Here is a 13663-nt window from a genome sequence, read left to right on the forward strand (position 1 = left end):
TCTCGTGTACTGAGATTAGCACACTTAAAAATTCTTTTGTTCTCTAAGTTACCTTGACATGTTCAATTGGTTTAATCTCTAAACTTCCTTAATATAGAACCTTTTTGTGTTGAGTGTTTGGAAAGAATATCAATTGAGATGGGGACAATAATAATAAAATCGTATTCTTTAATAACATTTTACTTGTTTTCCTGGAATTTTTTGGATATTTTAAGGGAATTGCACTCTCATTTTTTTATGATGCTTATGGAGGTTGTTTCTTAGCAATATTTTGAATCTTATATCAACTGTTGGCTCCAACTTTCACTAAAAGCCCATGAGGGTAGAAAGATCTGGTTATCACATGTCAAGATAACATAAAGTGATCATTCCTTCCAAGTCTGTGGAGTTAAAGAGATAACTTATAGACTCCGTTCAACTTTTATGTGATGCTAGATCTGATCTCAAATTTATCAACCTTTCAAGCTAGGTGCTACCTAATTATAGAAAGTACACGTGAAGGAAAAGTGACTCATTCACTTCAAAGCTGATGCTATAGGCTATTCATGTATTGCACAGAATTATAATCACTTTTTATGTTTTACGTTAAAAAATTTTAAAGTACCCACATGTCCATCATTATAATTGATACTACAATGTTGCTGTCTCTCAACTATTTCATCTGCAAACGTATATAAATATTCACCTTGACTGAAAAGTTTCTATTTCTTTCTTTGATACCTAGTGTTCATGAACTGGGCACGTTCTCTCTAGTAATGAAGATCATAAACCATAATGAGTAGTAACTGGGCTTCTTTTTTACAATGCAGAACAGAGCATTTCTTATTGTTGCATTATTGTACTTCTGAATAAAGTCTCTATTCCCACTATAACCAAATCAAATAAGCTTATGTTGAATTTTATTAATTTGAATTGTGATTAATGCAGTCTTCAGCTATGGTATTAGTTATGGCCTGCCCAAGACTGCTGAAGAGTTGTCTTTGTGATTTACCTGACTCAGTATGTGATCAAGCATCTTCATTATTGGAACAAAATGAAACTTTCAAGATCATGATCATGAAACAGAGAAACAATTTTACCTCAACACTAAAACTCAAATGCTGCACTAATCTACAGTAATTCCGTATTGCATTTGGAAGCAATTCCTTCTATTCACTCAAAGATAACTATTTCAGTATAATAGGCTTCCTCCGGTCTTTCCCCCTCAATTAGCAGAATATGCTGTTTGTTGCAAAGACACCTGGCAGTAGTAGGCTATAGTGTTTGTTCCTGTGATAACATATGTTTGAAGACCATCAGGAGGCTTGGTTGCATTATGAGGTTACAGTGGAACGTATATTTGAGTATAGGAAACTCAAGCAAAATATGGATGGGGAGAATATTATTACCTTTCTAGGATTTTAGTGATAAATCTAATGAATGATTCTTTGATTCCAGTAGTCCCACTAGTGCAACTCTGGCTCGAGAACAGAGTTGCCTGGATGGTTTCGATATCATTATGTAAAGGAAATTATATGGTAAACAAACATTACATATTTGATCTCTATGAACCAGTATCGGACTCACTGATTGTTCACTTTCTGTCTTCAGTTTAAACCATGTTTACAGACTTAAATCAATTATTCTAGGAAGGAAGAACATTCATTCTATTCAAGAAAATTCTTAATTAACTTGCTTTTTGGTGTTAACATTTTTACATGAGAAAATACTTCTTTTAATCTGTGTATAAACTGTCATAGGATAATTTCATAACCTTCCTATCTACCTAGAGTTGAGAAAATAATAGAAATTTAATAAATTGCAAAAAATATATAAGATATATTAATTTAACAGTATTTTTCTAATTTTCTGTTTTATCAGTCTTTTTTGACAACTGCATTATGGGAAGATCTTGTTTAAAACACAATTTTGACCTTTCTGATCTTTAAGCTAATAAAACAAAGCAAATCATCTAGAAATAGCAGATATTTTACAGTTGGCATCATTGTATCTCTCAGTTAAATTCCCTGTTAAATGTTAAGCATTTAGGCTCAGAATGTAATTCTCAGCACTGGATGGTGTCAACTTTCACACAAACAAGCTAAAATAAACACGAATGATGTAAAGCTTATAACTGGGGAAATCAACAGAATCTGGAGAATATAAAATAGGGGGAATTGAGTTTCCACAGTCAAGAATTCAAGGAATGAAAATCCCAGGCTAATCACCTCAGGTATCTTTGCTTGATTTGATTAAAACATGTTGTTTGTTTGTTTGTTTGTTTGTTTGTTTTTATTGAATGCCAATTCTAATTAAAAAATTAAAATAAAAAATAAAAACAGAAAACAGATATGTTTTAAATGATGGGATATGTAGATTTAAAATTAGTAGCAAAGAGAAGTACAACTTCTTTAAATTGAGGAAATGAGGTCACATTGACTATTCAAAGAGAGCTAGTGAAGGGCATTACAAAACTTCTCCTTCTTGTCTTTCTGAAGTCTCATGTATATGACATCATCGTATCCAATCCAACAAAAAAGGAGGAAACTTTGCATGCTTTTATGCTAAGGATAGCAAGTCTATTTTGTATGCAAGGTGAAACCAAAGAACCTTACTGACTTTCAAAGGCATTGTTTTACAGGATAAAAACCGTTAGATTTTTCTTGCCTGTACCTTAAGAAGTGCTGAGTGACATGTGCCAAAGTTGTTATATTAATAGTCAAAGAAAGTACAAAGGGATGACTTGAAATTTAAGTATTAAAAATATTCTCTCTACATATCCTTCTCTTATATTACTACACATAAGCAAAGACGTTCCCTCATCCTTAGTAGTAATGGTTGTTTTCTCGTATTTATTTTTACATATAATTTCACCCTTCTCTTTTCAACTGCAGTTGAATATGCCATCCAGGAGAGGCAGAAAATGTTCACATTCCAAAGCCACAAGCACAGAAGTGAATACTTGGAGGTTTAATGTTGTGTAATAAGCAAGCAAAAAGTGTAACATGTCACTCAGGCATCTATACTTCTAAACTTCTGACATTCTTCCTTTTGAACTTTTCCACAACTGCAGCAGAGCAAGGGAAACAGCATCTTCTCTTTAGGAATGTCATTATAGCACTTGGCTCTATCCCTGCCTCCTCCACTGCATTCACCCTATCTTTTTAGTTAGGAAAGTCGAAGCTTTCAAGTAAAACTTGAATACTCAGGGAAATGAATTCAGAAGATTCTTTTTTGACTTTGTACCTTCTCAGTTTGAGCTGATATTAGGTATCCCTGACTACTGTCAGCCTTGGAAGATCTGTCATCCAGTCCTCACCTCCTGGATAAAACTCCACTGGCTGTACCTTTGAAAACCTCATTGCTTTATGTTATCAACATCTGGACTGGCTTCTTACACATTATTATTGACATTGAGTTCATGCTCTGAAAACCATATCTTCTAAAAGATCTCTCACTAATATGAAGGCCCAAAGGGATGAACAATATAAATTGTTGCTTTTCCTGTCTTTATAATTAGTACTTAAATAGGCCTCTCATATGAAAATATAACTTCCCTAACAAAACTTTTATAGGGAATCATATAGAATAATATGAAAATATTTATAGGGAATCATTTATCAATCCCCTTTCTTTTCTCTAATATCTTTGGCACCCATATCCAGTGTAAATCTAAAAGATGTTTGCCTCCTGTGTCCATCTGTCCTTTTTAATTAAGGTTATTAAATATATGACAATTACAAAACTTTTGACAACTATAATAAAGACACTGATGTATCGAGAAGGTTATTTTTATTAGTGTTGAAAATATTTGTGATGACAAGATCATTTTAGGCACCAAATGTATACATCAGGGCAGAGGTTTTAAATTAAAAATTCTTGATGAAATATCCAGGGTATAAGCAAGGTAAGAATAATAATAATCCAAGTAAGTTTCTTCCAGTTTGGGGTGAAGGCGACAAAGGAATCTGGTCTTCAACTCTCAGAGAATAGGGATATTCTAATTTGATAATTTTCGATATTTTTTTATTAAGTTAAGGTTGAAGAGGTAAATGTAGTCACTCAGTCCCCATGTCCTGACTCATTCTATATGTACATATTTTGTGGTAGTCACTGTCCTGATGAACATTGTTCTCACATAAAAAAAGCTAAAACCTCCTTGGTAATTTCCAGAAGGAGCTTATTTTCTCTTCTTCTAGTATAATACTTAATATACATTAAGTACTTAATATACTTATAATATTTAATAAGTATCACATAGGAGCAGATCAAGGTGTTGTGGGATCTAAAGCTATGCCATTGAAGGTAATCTTCTTAAGAAAATATTGCAGAATTAGTAATTAATGTTCATTTTTATTTTGCATGAGAAAAAGAAATTACAACAAATTATATATTTTAAAGGGTTTACAAGTGTCACAAACACCACACGATTTAGAAAAATAGCATATTTATTCATTAATTAACACCTTGTCATACCTCTATAATGCTTTACTCTGTATTTTATATTTTGCATTGTTCGAGTATCTATACATAGAACAATATGCTATCATTTTCTTTACAGAGAATAGAAAGATAATTTGTTTTTCTTTTAGCATGATTGATTGAAATTTGTTGTTAATGTTTTTATATTACTGATAATTTAGAAAATTTTCTTTTAGGTTCAAAATCTCAGTTAAATTATATAAATACTTATAGGAAATTTCTATCAATTTTATTTCACATATGAACTATAAAATTCGTAAAATTTTTTTTACTGATAAGCTTCTGGCTCTGTACATTTTGTTTCTCTTCCATTACCTGCTTTCTTCTTGGTACTGACTAACGTAGGTCACATTCATTTTGTGATCAATCTCTAGCCCTGCACTTTGGATCATGACCCAGAGTAAATTAGTCAGATTATAACAAGAGTAATCTTGGAAGTTATTTGTACACGAGGATGACTAGATGTATCTTATTTACAACTTAGTGTGACATGAAGTTTTGTTTGTGGATCTCAGACCAATTGCAGACTCTAGATAAAGCAGTTACATTTATCAATTAAATTTCCTCTTAAGCATATCTCCCAAATTCCTTTGGCCGTGCTAATGCCACTCAACACAAGGAGGAGGAGTTGAAGTGGGCATTAGAGTAGGAAGGGAGATTGGTCTTAACCGATTACCGTTAAAATATCTCACTTTTGCAAACTTTATAAAACTCATGACTATGCGAACAGTATTTCCTTTAAGGCCTTAGATGAGCCCATGCAAGTGAAAGCAAAACTATCAAGATCTTTGCATAAAATATTTTTAATTCATGAAAACATAATTCAGCATAATACAATTTACATATTAAAGTATACAATTCAGTGAATTTTAGTATATTTACAAGGTTGTGTATCACCACTATCTAATTCCAGAATATTTTCACCGCTCCAAAAAGAAGCCTTCTACCTCTTAACACTTGCTCATTTCCTCCTCCTCCAACCAGTTTCTATCAACCACAGGATTAGTCACAGTTCTCCAGAGAAATGGAACTATATATAGAAATTTATTTTGAGAGATTGGCTCATGTAATCATGGAGACTGAAAAGTCCCAGAATCTGTTATCTATAAACTGGAAGCCCAGGAAAGCCAGTGGTGGAGTTCAGTTCAATTTCTGTAGGTTGAAAAATCAGAAGTTGATGGTGTGAGTTCCAGGAGCACTGACGTCCAAGGGCAGACAAAGAACAAATTCATCCTTCCTTTTCCTTTTTGCTCCATTCAGGCCCTCAGCAAATTAGATGATGGCCTCTCATATAGGTGAAGATGATCTGCTTTACTTAGTCTAACAGTGCAAATGCTAATCTCTTCCAGAAACACCTTCAAACACACAATCAGAAATAATGATTACCAGCCATTTGGGCATCACTTAGCCCAGTCAACTGATCACACACAATTAACCATCACAACCACTAATCTACTTTCTATCTCTATGTATCTGTCTATTCTGAACATGTCAAGTAGATGAAAACATAATATGTCGTCTTTTGTGTTTGGCTTCTTTCATTTCGTATGTCATTTTCAAGGTTCATTTGTGTTGTTGCATCTATCAGTATTTCGTTCCACTTTATGGTTAAATAATACTTATTGGTAATTTGTATAACTTCTTTGGAGAAATGTCTATTCAAAATTTTTGTCCACTTTTTTTGGATTATTTGTTTTTATTAAATTGCAAGAGTTCTTTTTATAGTCAATATTCATACCAGATATATGATTCGCAAATACTCCCATCTGTGTTGTCTTTTTACTTTCTTGAGATTGTACAAGTTTTGAAATTCTTTATTAAATTTATTTCTAAGTATTTTATTCTTTATGATGCAATTGTAAATGAATTGCTTTCTAAATTTTATTTTTAGAATCTTCATTGACAGTAGATAGAAAATGAATTAATTTTTGTATATTGATAGATAACATTTTTGATGTCTATTAATATGTTAGGTACTATGCTTAGCCAGTTTTATAATTGATCTCTTACACACCATCATGAGTTAAATGCTATTATCACCTTAATTTTGTGTATGATGAGTTTAAGGTCTAGAAATGCAAGTACATTTACAAAAGTTATTTAGCAACTTAGAATCAGATATGAAATGCAAAGTTGCTCTGAACCACCATGCTTTCCTGAGTAATATTTCATCTTAAAGCCAAGTATGATTAACTTCTTAAAGCCTAATTCCAGAGAAGTTCTATACCAGAGTGTACCAGGCATAACAATGCTAGAATGCTTAGGAATAAATGTTTTTGCATTATAGCAATGTTATGACAAGTGATAAGAGACATAAATATTTTTTGTTCAAACAAATTAAATCATAGTAGAAGTAATTTCTCTTTATACAATAGGTTTCCAAATCTTCCATATATTTAAATTCATTATTATCATGAACAATAACTAATCCAAATTGAGCCTTCCATGATTATTTCCCCATGTGCTAAGTAATCTCACCCTTTTCAACCAAATGTTTTTCTTGTTCTTTGACCATCATTTCAAAATGTGATTGGCATTGCTACCCAGCAATGTGTCCAAGTCAGGAACCTGGAAATCATGTAAGCTTCTTTTCATGTTTCTCCCCGCATTCCCTCCTGATAAATACATTCAATCAATCTATGTCCTTTCAATTTATGCTGCTAAACAGCTTTGATTTTATTCTTTCTTTTTATTTCCATAGTTACTGCCCTGTTCAAGCTTGGCATTTCTCCTATATATGCTATTCCTCTATTCCTCCATTTCTTCAGAGTCTAACACTTAAATTTGGCTTATCTTCTTCATTGTATTAATTCTCCACACTGTTGTCATAATTATCTTTTAAAAATTCCGATTTGCTCAAACAAAATTATCAAAACTGATAGACAAAATTAAGAATTCAGATATGGTATATACAACCAACTATAATTTGGTTTTCAATTAACTGTCTACCTCCACTACTTCTTGTTTTTACTTTATATGTGGCTTTTAGATTGTCTTCCTTCAGGCCATGACAGTTTATAAGGATAAATGAAGTCACATTTTTAGTAATCAATTCTATTTTATCAATCCATGTCTATACCTGCTAATTTCTCTAAAACCTCAATTGATACTTCTTTTGTATACCCTTAGTCCTGTTCCATATGAGTTTGTGAACATTATTCTTGGTTATGACTGTTACAAGGAAACAGTTCTGTTGTTTTTATCCTTGTCACTAAGAAAATTCTCTTTTCTATTTTAAAAGTTCTATTTTGCAATGCTTCCCAGTCTGCCACAGAGATCCACCATGAAGTTTGCTTTACCTGTAGTCCTCCATAGACTGGTCATTGTTATTCAGATCTAGGGACCTGTTGTAAAGTCTCATTCTGTTATTGGTTATAATGTGAGCAGATAAGGGAGAGAGGAAGGAGAGTAAGGAAGGAAGGAAGGAAGGAAGGAAGGAAGGAAGGGAAGGGAAAGAAGGAGAAGGGAAGAGGGAATGAAGAAGAAGAAGAGAGAAAGAAGAAGAAAAGAAGAAGGAAGGAGAGGGAGGGAAGGAAGGAAGGAAGGAAGGAAGGGAAGGAAGGAAGGAAGAAGGAAGGAGGAAGGAAGGAAGGGAAGGGAGGGGGAGGGAGGGAGGGAGGGAGAGGGAGGGAGGGGGGAGGGAGGGAGAGAGGGAGAGAAAGAGAGAGAGAGAGAGAGAGAGAGAGAGAGGGAGGGAGGGAGAGAGGGAGGGAAGAGAGAGAGAAGGGAGAGAGAAAGAAAGAGTGATATAAACGAAAGAAAGAACAGAGAAAAGTAAAGAAAGAGAGAAGAGTAGAGGAGAGAGATGAGAGAGATGAGGAGAGAGGAGAGAGAGGGAGGAGGGAGGGAGGGAGGAGGGAGGGACGGGGAGAGCAGGGAGAGAGTGAGAGAGGGAGATGAGGGAGAGAGAGAGAGGGAGAGAGGGAGAGAGGGAGGGAGAGAAAGAGAGAGCGAGGGAGAGAGAAATCCCTACCTCCTTCCTTCCTTCCTTCCTTCCTTCCTTCCTTCCTTCCTTCCTTCCTTCCTCCCTCCCTCCCTCTCCCCCCGTCTCTTGCTTTCTTGCTTTCTTGCTTTCTTGCTTTTTCTTCTCTTCTAAAAATCTCCTCTATAAAGCCACCTCCTGACTCCTTACTCTTATTGGAGACCTCTCTCTATCCCCTACCAAAATCTGTACCTTAGAATACATCTGACCTTACAGTCTTCTTTATTTCACTCCCTTTCTTCCATTTCACCATAAAGTTCCTAGGGTGGCCACTTACTTTGTATTCTCAGCATCTACCACAGTACCTGGAACATATGATACACTCAATTAATGTTGGTTAAGTATACAATGAATATCCTTTCCATTGTACATACACAAAAAGCACAAATTTGGAAACATACAATTTATTACCTTTAAAAAACACTGCTTATTTTTTCTCATTTTGTTCCTGTCAGAAAAATTCATTTTTTGTATAAATTAAAATGATTATTTTTGAAATATCTTTATTGTGTGCTCAATTACAAACTGTAGAAAAATTAATTTAGGTGACGATAATCATAGATAAAGAGACTCTTTACATTTGGTTATGAGTCCTTAATTAGACACCTCATTTATTACAAGAACTAACTAGAAAAGAAAATAAAAAACAAAGAACAAGAGCTAACACTTGATTTTTGTTTTGTTAAAAAAGAGTTCAAGGAAACTGTATTTAGTCAAAATATGCAAAACAATCTCCAGATATTGTTGGGCAACAAAATTAGGATTTGCAGAGCTGAAATGTTGATTTTGCTTAGCTATAAATTTTACCTTGAGGAAAACAATCCTAACTCTGTCTTTTATCACTTCATGTCTGATAAGAAAGTTACTATCGCATGTGTTTTCTTAGGAAACCACTTAATCTAACCTTCCTGGAAGCATCCTGAGAGGTATAATTATTCAACATGAAAAGAGAGACCAGATTTTCCTTGTAAAATGCCCATAAAACAAGAGTATAAAAAATGAGAGCGAGAACAAGAGTGAAAATTTTATTCAAATCTAAGGACTAATCCAGCAGATTTATGAAAAAATGAAAACTCTTTTTTAATGTCAGTAAGAATTCTCAATTCTCAAGTTTGGGCACAGAGCCCAACCTGTGATATGTTAACTAAAAGAAAAAATTATTTTCCAGGCATCTGCCTTCTTTTTTCTTTATTTCAAAGGCAAGCTGTTTTAAGGTGCTTTATAAAAAGCTTCTCAAAACCAATGTGTCCTGAAAGGCACAAGTTTGATGACTGATGAAAGAGTCACAAGAGAGATTTTTTGAATCTCTTCTTTAAGAGCAATTTTGAAAAGCCAAATGACTGGGAAAGAGCATGATTCATCCTGTGCGAATGCTGAAGTGTATGTTTAACTGTCGCCTACTGCATTTTGCAGGAGTACCTATTCAAAAGCTCCCCAAAATGGCACATATAAAGTGCCATTCTGAGGAGAGAGGAAAAAAAAACTGAGTCATGATAAATCTCATAATGAACTTCTTTCATTTATGGAAATTGTGAGTGTTTAACTGTTACAAATAGTAGCATTTCTGTTCACATTATATGAAAACTCACGCAGTAAGTCCTCAGAGCTCCCTAGAAATGAATTATTTTGAACAGCTGAATGCAACAAATATCTTCAAAACAGACCAGGTTTTACCCATCTAAAATTTTTCAGAACCTAGAAGATGCTTAGAGGTTAAATTTAACAAAGTTTAGTCTATAAGTGTACACAGTATGCAAAGAATTTGGTATAGTTCTCTGTATAAATACTTAAAGAAATAGTACTAATTGTTGCTATTGCTTCATTGATGACAACTACTATTTATAAAATTTTTAATCTCTTTGGTAAACAGTTCGTTAGAGAAAGGCCATCTTTAGATTATTTGAGAATGACTTAAAACAAGGAAGAATCAAGTGGTCTAATTAGGATGTATGGAATATAACATAGACTTTTGCATTCCCCTAAAATTCATTTGTTGAAACCTAACTCACAATGTGATGGTATTTGTAGATGGGTCCTTTGGGAGGTAATTAGGTCATGAGAGCTTTGCCCTCGTGAATGGAATTAGTGCTCTTATAAAAGAGACCCCAGACAGATTCCTCACCTCTTCTGCTATATGAAACAGGCTGACACCAGACCCTGAATCTGCTGACTCCTTGATCTTGGATTGCACAGCTTCCAAAACAATGAGAAATGTTAGACATTTATGAGTTGCCCAGTCTATGGTATTTTGTTATAGCAGCCTGAATTTGTAATTTTGTATTTGCAAAATAATTAGAGAGCAATACTCAGTGACTCTAATATTAAACAAAGCAAATTAGTCATTGTTTCATTGACTCGTCAACATGTTACAGAATTCTTTCTATACACAGATGCCTACTCTTTTAAGATTACCACAATTTTTGATTTTTTTTATTATTTGAGATAATTATGTCTACAGCTTAGTATAGTGGTTGACATATAGTAGGCACAAATATTTATTTAATAATAAATTCTAGAATGCCCTCTTATATGTTGTATTTGTACTTGATATTGTATAGATTTGCACACTTTCTTCTTTTCTTTCTTATTTTGCCACTTCCTTGGAAGGATAAAGTAAGTAATTTCCCAAATTGTTAGACTATAGTCATTTGTATACCTTCAAAGTCTAATCTATAAGTTCCTTGTGATTGGGGACCATGTTGTATTTAATTTTATACAGCATAGCCATTGTGATTTCCAACACACACCAATGTTCATGGATTGAATAAGCATAAAACTGGTGGTATTTTCTAACTGTATTATTTTCCTGCTTCACTCCTCATCACAATAATTTCATTTTTCTATTCTAAGATGCTAAAAATGTGTGGGTCATGCAGATTTTTATTTTAGCCCAACAGAGGTACTCTGTCTTCTATCATGTAACTAATAAATAAAAAATTAGTATAATTATTCCATCCACAAATTATTACAACCTAGTGATTGAATAGAAGATCTCTGGAGTCAGAGAGACAAGGTTGTCCAGCTTTATCACAAACCACTTATGTAATCTTGGAAAAGTGATGTAACTTTTCTTATCCCCTGTAACAAAGTTCACAAAGATCTTATGAATGTCAAGAGGCATCAAGTGAGTTCATTTTCAGATAACCCTTAGAACGGTGCCTGAAGTCCTTAAATACCACATTAAGCCTTCAAATATATTATGTGTGTATTTAAAAACTGAGAAAAAGATAAAGAGGAAAAAAAATCTTGTTTAAGTTCTGGTTGGAAAAATCTTTTTCTCATTTCATTAATATCAAACACAGATACATACATGCTTAATTTTGACTTACCGTTCTCTGTTTTGTTCAAAGTTCTTACATTGTATTCCTAGCCAATGAACATGGACTCAAAGAACTAGTAAGCAACATTTAATATTTATAGTTTTATGCATATATATGTTTTTAAAGTTTAAATATATATCTACTACTTTATTTGTATTAAAGAACCTATCATTTAGTCATTTAATTTCTACTTAACAATGGTTTCCCGGGGTTTAATGAAGTGTAATTTATCAAATTCCTTTACCGAGACTATTATTGCTGTTGTCAATTGAAAGGATTCAGACATGGGTTTAAATGGAAGCTCTGTAATATCATAACTGTTTGGGATTGAGTAATGATTCAGCATCCCTAAGCCTCCAGTTCCTCCCTATAAATTGTGGATAGCATTTGAACTTGTCTCATAAGATAATTGTGAGTATTAAATTAATGAAATATTTAAAACATGATTCTTGCCACATAGAATAATTAAAGAAAGCTGATATATTATTGTACTATACTATATAATAAACATGAAGAAAACCCTACACATTGATGTTATTATTAACATATTACAGATGAAAGGGCAGTAAAAATGAATTAAGAAAAAAAAGTGTCTCTCAAGAAGTTACATGGCCATAGAGCAGAGCTCGGATATGAGGCCAGGATTAAATTCTTTGATTGAAGACTGTACACACAAAAACAATCTATTGACTCAGTAGAATGGTTGTGATTGTTAGCATAAGATAACCTGGGATAATGTTTTAAAAGGAAACTTATACAGAAAGAATTCGAATGTACTCAAAAGTGGAAAGAATAGTAAAATGAACCACCGCATACTATTGTCAAGATTCAACAATTATCAAGAATTGAAAATGACATGTTTTGAAATTCTTTCTTTTATGACAATGTATTTCCTCCAAAGAAAAATGTACTAATAACTTCTAAAAGAATAATGTAAGTTAAAAGTAACTAATTAAATACTAGTTGTATGTTTTTTAGCACGTATTTATTGGGTTCATTAGATGTGTCAAGCATCATATTAAGCATTGGTATGAAATAGTAAAGCTAGATAGATATTGCTCTGTTATGAGAGATATGAATTTGCATCATCATAGCTATGTGTGTCTCAGAAAGCTCTAACTCTTTCATTTAGGCAACTCATCAGTTATTCCATAATTACTGAAGAGAAAAACAAGATTACTTGTCTCAATGTGAAAAGACAGTAAGAACACCTGACATCTAAACTTAAAAATGTATTATCAAATGTTATTGATAAAAATTAAATCTGCTAATTAACCAGATGATTATGATTGTGTTTTTAAAAATCTTCAGTATTAATAACCTATTTTTCTTATACATCAATAATAAATGTAATTAGGCAGTTATAAAAAGGTAAAATTTCCAAATATCTATTCATATTAGCAATCATATTAATAAGTTATTAAAAACATAGAGGTAGGGGTCAAATTATAAAATAGTCAACTTGGAGAACCACCTGAAGTCTAGCTGATCATAACACATACATCTGAGGATATAAAGAAAAGTCACATCAAGACTGGTAGGAGAGACTGAGACATGAAGTGGGCCAGTCCTGTACCTGCACATGGCGGTTGAGCAGCAGGGGAAGAGCATGGATTCAGAAGCTCACCTGAAGAAACAAGGGTCTGTAGTCCCACATAGGGGCTCCCCAGATCAGGGTTCCAGTCCCGGTAAGGGGAATTCCACAAAATCTGACTATAAAAATCATTAGAAATTCTGGCCTTTAGGTGAAATGAAAGAAATCTAAAAACCCAGACATTCCCCTCAAAGGGCTTACTTGCTCATAGACACTTACCCTGGGCTCCAGCAGAGGGTCAGACGCTTGGGAGGTGCAAGAGACCTCCTAAGGAAAGAGACCTTTCGAGGAAACACTGAGTTGTGT

The sequence above is a fragment of the Rousettus aegyptiacus genome, unplaced genomic scaffold (assembly GCF_014176215.1).
Source record: "Rousettus aegyptiacus isolate mRouAeg1 unplaced genomic scaffold, mRouAeg1.p scaffold_m13_p_15, whole genome shotgun sequence".
Taxonomy (NCBI): domain Eukaryota; kingdom Metazoa; phylum Chordata; class Mammalia; order Chiroptera; family Pteropodidae; genus Rousettus; species Rousettus aegyptiacus.